Genomic DNA, 8220 nt, shown 5'->3' with positions numbered 1-8220 from the left:
AGTGGTGAGGGCGAACACTTAAAAGCTTTTCATTGAGGGCGGGAGAGATGCTTAGTGGTTAAGGCATTTGTCTGCAAAGCCAAAGGATCCTGGTTTGACTGTCCAGGGCCCACGTAAGCCAGATGCACAAAGGGGTGCATGCATCTGGAGTTCATCTGCTGTGGCTGGAGGCCCTGGCATGCCAATTCTCTCTCTCTCCCTCCCTCTCTCTCTCTCTCTCTCTAATAAATAAATACGATATATTTTTTTAGAAAGGCTTTCTTTGAGCTCCACAAATGTGGTGGCAAGTGCATGCCCACACTCAGACAAAGGAACACATACACATGCATCAATATGACACACCTCAAAAGAAGTGTTTGAAGTGTCAGTGTGCTTGTCACCTCCATCCAGAACACTTTAAGTGGCAAAACTATTTCTAGCATCTCAAGTTCAACACCCACTAAATAACTATATTCTAAATAGAATGTTTATATTCTCTCATAATATCTAAGTTAAAAGTAGAATGATGTTTTATTAGAAGCAAGAAACATTTCCCTGTATAAAAATTATTTGTCTCACTAAATGAAATAATTTCAGCAGCTTCCACACACTGCTGTCAGTTTGCCTACTCATAGTCACTGTTTCACAGCTCTAGAGCTATGCCCTGGAGTCACACTGAGGAATACATTCAAATTATTAAAGAGAAAAAAGACATGGTTTCCTCTCCAAAGTCACCATAAGAGCATGAGAAATGATACTCTGAAGACTTGTCCCTTCTAAGACCTAACTAAAATTAAGTTTTATGCATTAAAGATTTGCTATATAAGTGATTTTTTTTACTGTAAAAAAGTAAGCAATATAGAAATAATACTTCAGAGAAGAAATCTTAAAGCACAAAGTCTGGCATTCCTCATTTCCTTCACAGAAGGATTAATGGCTGAGGAGATGGTTCAGTCAGTAAACTCCTTGTAGTGTAAACATGAGGATCTGTGTCTAATCCCCTGAACCCATATAAGACTGCTGGGTGTGATGATTTATGCTTGCAATTCCTGCACTGGAGAAGTGGAGATGGGTATATATCTCTGGGGTTCACTGGGCTGCCAGTCTAGCCTAATTGTGAGCTCTAGGTCAATGATGAACTGTCTCAAAACAAAGGTAAAAGACGGAGGAGATGATTCAGTGGTTAAAGGCACTTGCACTTCAAATCTGTCAACTGGAGTTCAGATCTACAGTTCCAATGTAAATACGGGTGCTTTTTAAAAGTATTTTCATATTTGCTTATTTATTTAGCAGAGAAAAAGGGAGACACAGAGAGAGAAAGATTGGAAGAATGGGCGCACCAGGGCTTCTAGCCACTTCAAACAAACTCCAGACGCCTGTGCTCCATTGTGCATCTGGATAACATATGTCCTGGGGAGTTGAGCCTGGGTCTTTTAGCTTTGCTGGCAAATGCCTTAACTGCTAAGCCATCCCTCCAGGTCCAGGCACTTTTTGAACGTGGCACTTCTACCTATGATCCCAATGCACCTATGACAATGGGAGGTGGAGTCAGGAGAATCTCAGAGCTTACAGGCCAGCTAGCCTGGTGTTCCCAGCAGTAAAATAACAAGAGATACCTTAAAAGTAGAAATTTCATCTCAAAAATAAGGTGGAAGGAGAGTCCAAACACCACAAGTTTGTGATCTGACTTGCACACATGGGATGTGACACACATACACGCACCACACCCCCTGACACACACACACAAACTGCAGAAAAGAAAACATAACAGGTATACAGATTTCCTGAGAAATGACAACTGAGGTTATACTTTCACATTCAGGAAGGGCAGGAAAGAGAATTGCACTGCAAGGAAAAGAAGTTTGAGTAACCATAACTAAAGGTGTAGCAAGCCTATATTATGAAGGGGAATTATTTTCTTGGAATGGATTTTAGGTTTCACTGGAATGACTGAAGAACCTTCCTCAGGACTCTAAAATGACTGGAAGAAAAGCTAAGGAGACCACTCCAAGAGGTGGGCGTTGGGAAAGACTTTCTCAATAAGACTCTGCTATCCCAGGGAATAAGAAACACACTTAACCACAGGTATCTCATTAAAGGAAAATTACTGCACAAGCAAGCAAGCAAGCTATCAAGAGAGTCAATAGGCAATATACAGAATGGGAGGAAAATCTTTGCCAACAATACATCTGAAAGAGGTCTAATACCTAGAATTTATAAATAACATAAAAGCAATACACCAAAACATGAGGAAGGGAATTGAACAGAGTTCTCAAAGGAAGAAATTCAAATGTCCAATGAATACTAAAAGAGTTGTTCAACATCTTCAGACATCAGAGAAATACAAATGAAAATTTGTTGATAATACACTTTACTCTAGTTATAATGGCAATCATCAAATATCAAACGAAAATTAGTGCTGGTGGGAAAAGAACCATCATCCACTGCTGATGGGAGTGAAAATTAGCACAATCACTATATAAGCCATTATGGAGCTTCCTCAAAAATCTTAAAATACATCTACCATTTGATCCTGCTATAGCACTCCTGGGAATATACTCTAAAGCTTCTACTCTTTACTTGAGCTATTTGCTAAGCCCTGGTTGTCATTGGTCTATTTACAAGAGCTAGGAACTTGAATCAGGCCAGATGCTCATTAGCGGATGAATGGTTAATGAAGATATGGTACGTATGCACAATGGACTTCTACTCAGGGGTAAGGAAAAATGAAATAATGATTTTTTTTTTTTTTTAGGAAAAGGGATTGACATGTAAAAAATGATACTAACTGTGGTCACACAAGCTTGGAAAGACAAACCCTGTGTTTTATCTCTCATATGTGGTTCCTAACTTGCAACACCTTGAATTTTGTACAAGTGGTAGTAAATATCAAGAGTATTGGCATAGAACTATAATGGAACTAGGAGAAACTGGAAATAGGGAAGGAGGAGAGGACATAGTAATTGACAGTCAAGGTAAGAACAGAATACAGGGATGGAAGTGTCTTGGGAGAATAGGGATAAGGAAGTATGGGGCCACACACAAAACTAATGACAGCGTGATCCAGTGTCATATAAACCTTCCTCCCACATAGCAAACTAAAAGATATAACCCATAATAATGGGGTGAAAGGAGATTACCTAGGCAGAAGGACCTTAGAGAGGATAGAGAAAGCTTAATGCTAAAACCATTGGCACTGGCTGTTAACTCCCAGTGCCAGAGCTGATTACGCCCCAAGGTGAACTGCTGGTCAGGGAGACCCATGAGGTTCCCAAAACAGCTCAGGCCATTGTCAATGTACTTGTTTACCTACCAGACCCTACTGATGAAAACACTACAGGCTATGAACACAGAATATTGAGGTATCATGCTCAAACTTAAAAGGAAACCAGGTCCCTGCTATTTAATGCTCATAGTGCTGAAAGTGCTGTACAAGCTACATTGTGATAATTGCCACCAACACCATGAATAAGCAGGGGATCCTGCAAGCTATGAAATCAACTAGCTAGATAAAATATATAGACCTGTGCAATAATGACACACAACCTGTGAGGGTAAACAACAGTCTCTGGTTAGATATAAGGCCAGCAGGGGCTGGAGGGATGGCTTGGCAGTTAAGTTGTTTGCCTGAAAAGCCGAAAGACCCAGGTTCAATTCCCTAGGACCCATGTTAGCCAAATGCACAAGGGGTTGCATGCGTCTGGAGTTTGTTTGCAGTGGCTGAAAGCCCTGGTACATGCATTCTCTCTCCCTCTTTCTCTCTCCCTCTCTCCCTCCCTCTTTCTCTGTCAATAAATAAATGAATAAAAATAGATATAAGGCCCTCAAATGACACAGAGCGATTCATATCTTATACTGAGATCCAAGTCTGAATCCTATGGATAGAAGTAATCTGCTTTTCAGGGTCAAGGCTATCCCTCCCTGGATTAAAAAACTTGTTAGCCCAACTGGTAATATGGAGTATAACAAATGCCAGAAAGAAAAGGTCATTGTATGTACAACATAGTTTTGTGAGGGTTTTGTTGCTGTCTTTTGTTTGCTTGTTTTAGTTTTGTGTTGTTGTTGTTTTTCTTAAATGGTCCCTGGGCATAGTAAAACAGGGTAGAGACCTAGTAATGTCATTGTATGTAGCTATAAAGATGAACTGTGGTTTGCAGTGTAGGCCTAATTTTTGTTTTGAATGTATCAGGACTGTGGAATGGTTGCCATGAAGAGCTGCTGGCCCAAGACTGAGTGTCATTCTTTGCTGTTCTGCCCAGATGGAGGAGTGGAATTGAAAATACAAAGACTCGGGTTATGGATGATGGACTTGAACTGCAGATGTCTACCTGCTTGTTTATTGATTTTGCATCTGTCCAGTTTCTCTTTGTATGCCGTTTTGCAATGGAAATGCTCTCTCTGTGCCATCACATATTGGAAATATGCAACTTGTGTTTTGATCTTACAGGGCTCATAGTTATGAGACAGTCTTGAACCTCAGATGAGACTTTGGACTTTTGAACAATGTTGAAATTATAAAGACTATGGAGACCTTTGAAATTGGACTCAGGGTAATTTGCATTGTGAGATGGTTATGAGTCTTGGAGGGAGGGGCAGAGGTAGAATGCAGTGATTTGAGTGAATGGCTCCAAAGACTTGGGCATTTTTAATTTTTTCTTTATTATTTAGTTATGACAGAAAAACAGGGAGAAAGAGTGAGAGAATGGGGGCCAGGGTCTCCAGCCACTGCAAACGAGCTTCAGACACTTGCGCCCCCTTTGTGCATCTGGCTAACATGTGTCCTGGGAAATCGAACCTGGTTCCTTTGGCCTTGCAGGCAAATGTTTTAATGGGTAAGCCACCCCTTCAGCCCGATCTAGGTATTTATGATTAAGATTAAGTATCCTATTTAAGTCTCCAGGAGTCTGCTATAGGAGGTGTCACTGGGGTGGATCTTTTAGTCCATCATGAAGGTGTGTAAAGAGTCAATTTTAGATATGGATATTTGTGCTTTCTGGATCTTGGCTAGGATTTAAAGAAGTGAGCCTACTTCCCCTGCCATAGATGATTTTGTCCTGGACTCTACAAGCCTGAAACAAATGTTTCCCTCCTGTAAGCTGATTCTGGTTACATGTTTTTCCCAACAATGTAAAAGGTAACTGCAACACCTTCTTTAGTACAAATTATTTCTTTTTAAATTATTGTAGCATCAGTAGCAGAACAATATTTAGGAAAATCTCATTATCATAAACACAGAATTATGTGTTATATATCAAACAAATATAGGCTTTATCCAATATGAAACATAAGCTTAAAATTTGGATATAATTTAATCATAGTTTTTAAAGATATTTTATTTACTTATTTGCAAGAAGAGAGATACAGACAGACAGAGAGAGAAAGAGAGTGAGTATGGGTATTCTAGGACCTGTAGACACTGCAAAGGACTCCAGAGGCATGTGTCAACTTGTGTATCTAGCTTACGTGGGTACTGGGAAGTTTAACACAGGTCATTAGGCCTTACAGGCAAGCACCTTAATCACTACAGTCCTAATCTTAGGTTTTAATTATGTGATTTAGTAAAAGAAAATCTTAGAATTTCCTGTCTGTAAGTCATTTTGTTAACATTATTAAGAAAGAATTGTATTTTAAAAAACTTTTTGATTGACAGCCTATTAAATGGGAGGAAATCTTTGCCAGATATATATCTGACAAAAAATTAATATCTAGGATATACAGATAAATCAAAATACTACATAATAAGAAATAAAATACAAATGGGTGAAAGAACTATAGAGTTCTCAAAAAATACAAATAACTAATAGATATCTCAAAAGTGTTTTATATCTTTATACATCAAGCAAAGGGAAATTAAAAGTACTTTGAGATTCCATCTCAGTCTTGTAAGAATGGATATCATCAAAAAAGCAAATTAAAGTAAGTGTTAGAGTGTGAGGAAAGATGAACCTTTCTATGATGGGAATGTAAACTAGTATTGTCATTATGGAAATCATTGTGCAGGTTACTGAGAGAGCTAAACTTGGATTTACCATAGGACACAGTTATATCACTTCTTGGCATATACCCTAAGCATTCTACACATTAATGCAGAGATACTTGCTCATGCATATTTATTGTTGTTCTATTCATAATACCTAGGAAATTGAATCAGCCTAGATGTCCATCAAATGATGAATAGATAATGATGATTTAATCCATTTATAAAATGGATTTTTATTGTGTTGTACATAGGCATAAAATTATGAAATTTGCAGGATAATGGATGGATCTGGAATATATTATAATAATTGAGAAAACCTAGGTTTAGAAAGCCAAATGCTATATGTTCTCTCTGATATATGGATCCTAGCCTCAATTATTTAGATTTGTATGTGAGTTGGAGTAAAATTAAGTAGAAGAGGCAGGTTTGCTTACTCATACTTATCACATAAAACTTACATTTCTTGGCATAATTGCTTTATGATGTAAACTTGTAAAGCCCTTTCCAGTTCTCACTGGGCTTTGAGCAGTGGGCTTAGATGTCAGAGAAAAATCAATGGCCATTAATGCTACATTAGAGTCTGTGATTCTAGAGCCCATGCTACGTGCTGAAGACGAATTTTTCATGTGAGTATAATCCTTTAAAGTAATCTTTTACTTGAATAACATCTGTACTGGTTTGATTCTGGTGTCCATAAACTTAGGTGTTCTGAATTCTAGGTTCCCATCTGATGGAGATTTGGGAATTAATGGAGACACTGTATTGTTGGGGGCAGGCTTATGTGTATTATAGCAGGTTTCCCCTGACCAGTTTTTGGCTAACTCTTTTGTTCCTGTTGTCTACCTGATGTTAGCAAGGAGATGATGAGCACCCTTTGCTCATGTCACTGTTTTCCCCTGCCATCACGGAGCTTTCCCTTGAGCCTGTAAGCCAAAATAAACCTCTTTTATTCCCACAATCTGTCTTTAGGTGAGTAGGTTCTGCCAGTAATGCAAACCTGACTGCAGCAGTAATGTTGGTACCAAGGAGTGGTATCATTTGATGCCAGACACCTGACTGTGTGGCTTTGGCCTTTTGCAGCTAATTTTCAAGAGGAATGTGGATGAATTTGAAACTTTAGCCTAAGAGACACCTTACAGTGCTGTAAGTACAGCTTGGTGGACTATTTTGGTCAGAGGTGCAAGACTTGAATGCAATAGGGAGTATGGAATGTGAGGTTTGGCTTATGAGGGAGAAAAGGGGCTTTGTCTGGACTGAGCTAGAAGCAGCGTGTGTGAGTGCCTTGCCGTTATGCCTGTGTCCTGAGACCTTCTGCGGGTTTGCAGGATGTAGAAACAGATTGGTGTGTGTAGAGGGCTATGGCACAGAAATAAATCTTTGGGCCAAACTGCTGCCCTTTCAGCTGCAATTATATTTGAGATTGCACCATTGAGATTGGGCCAACTGACCTGCACTGGGGAAACAGGAAGAATGTAAACTCTTTTAAAAGGGCCTGAATGCTCAAAGAATGTACTGTTCTTCAATGCCTACTTTGTTCCCACCTGGACTAACTAATTGGCATCCCACCATATTATAGAGTATAAATGCAGGAAAGAGAGGGTCAATGAGTTTGCAAAATTGTCTTGTGTTTTGGAAACAGCCATGGGCAGTGTGAAGCAGGTTTGCTGGATGCCTGCATAGAGACCCAATGGAGCCATGAGGATGGACAGTGGTTTGCAGTGGAAATCCAGTAAAGATGCCTGGACCATGAGATACCTGCTGAGGAGAGCTGTCAGCCCTGGATGAAGTTTTCCAGGACTGTTAGTAGCTTATCTGGAGGGTGGAATTGGAATGCCAGAAACTTGTTGTTGGTTAGAATTATTGGATTTGGAGACTCATCAGTGGCAAGAGTTTTTGGAGCTACAGACTTTGGTGTTTGCCTTGTTTAAATCTTGTATTGGTTGAATATTTCTTTGCTATGCACAATGCCATCTTTTGCAAAGTGTGTGTATATATTCTGTGCTATTATGGGTTTTGGGGGGACTTTTTTGTTATTATGGCCCAGTTAAAAGATCTCGGACTATGGGAATGTTTGGTATCATCAAGATTGATAAAAACTGTGTGGACTTTTAAAGATGAACTGAATACATTACATTTTACATCATGGATGGTTATCAGTTTATGTGGTCCTGGGGCAGAATGTGGTGATATGATTCAGGTGTCCCCCATAAACTTTTTGTTTATTTTTATTTATTTATTTATTTGAGATCAACAGACACAGA

Source organism: Jaculus jaculus, chromosome 2 (assembly GCF_020740685.1).
Source record: "Jaculus jaculus isolate mJacJac1 chromosome 2, mJacJac1.mat.Y.cur, whole genome shotgun sequence".
Lineage (NCBI taxonomy): Eukaryota > Metazoa > Chordata > Mammalia > Rodentia > Dipodidae > Jaculus > Jaculus jaculus.
The sequence above is the reverse complement of the archived record's forward strand: the minus strand, read 5'-3'. Positions refer to the sequence as shown.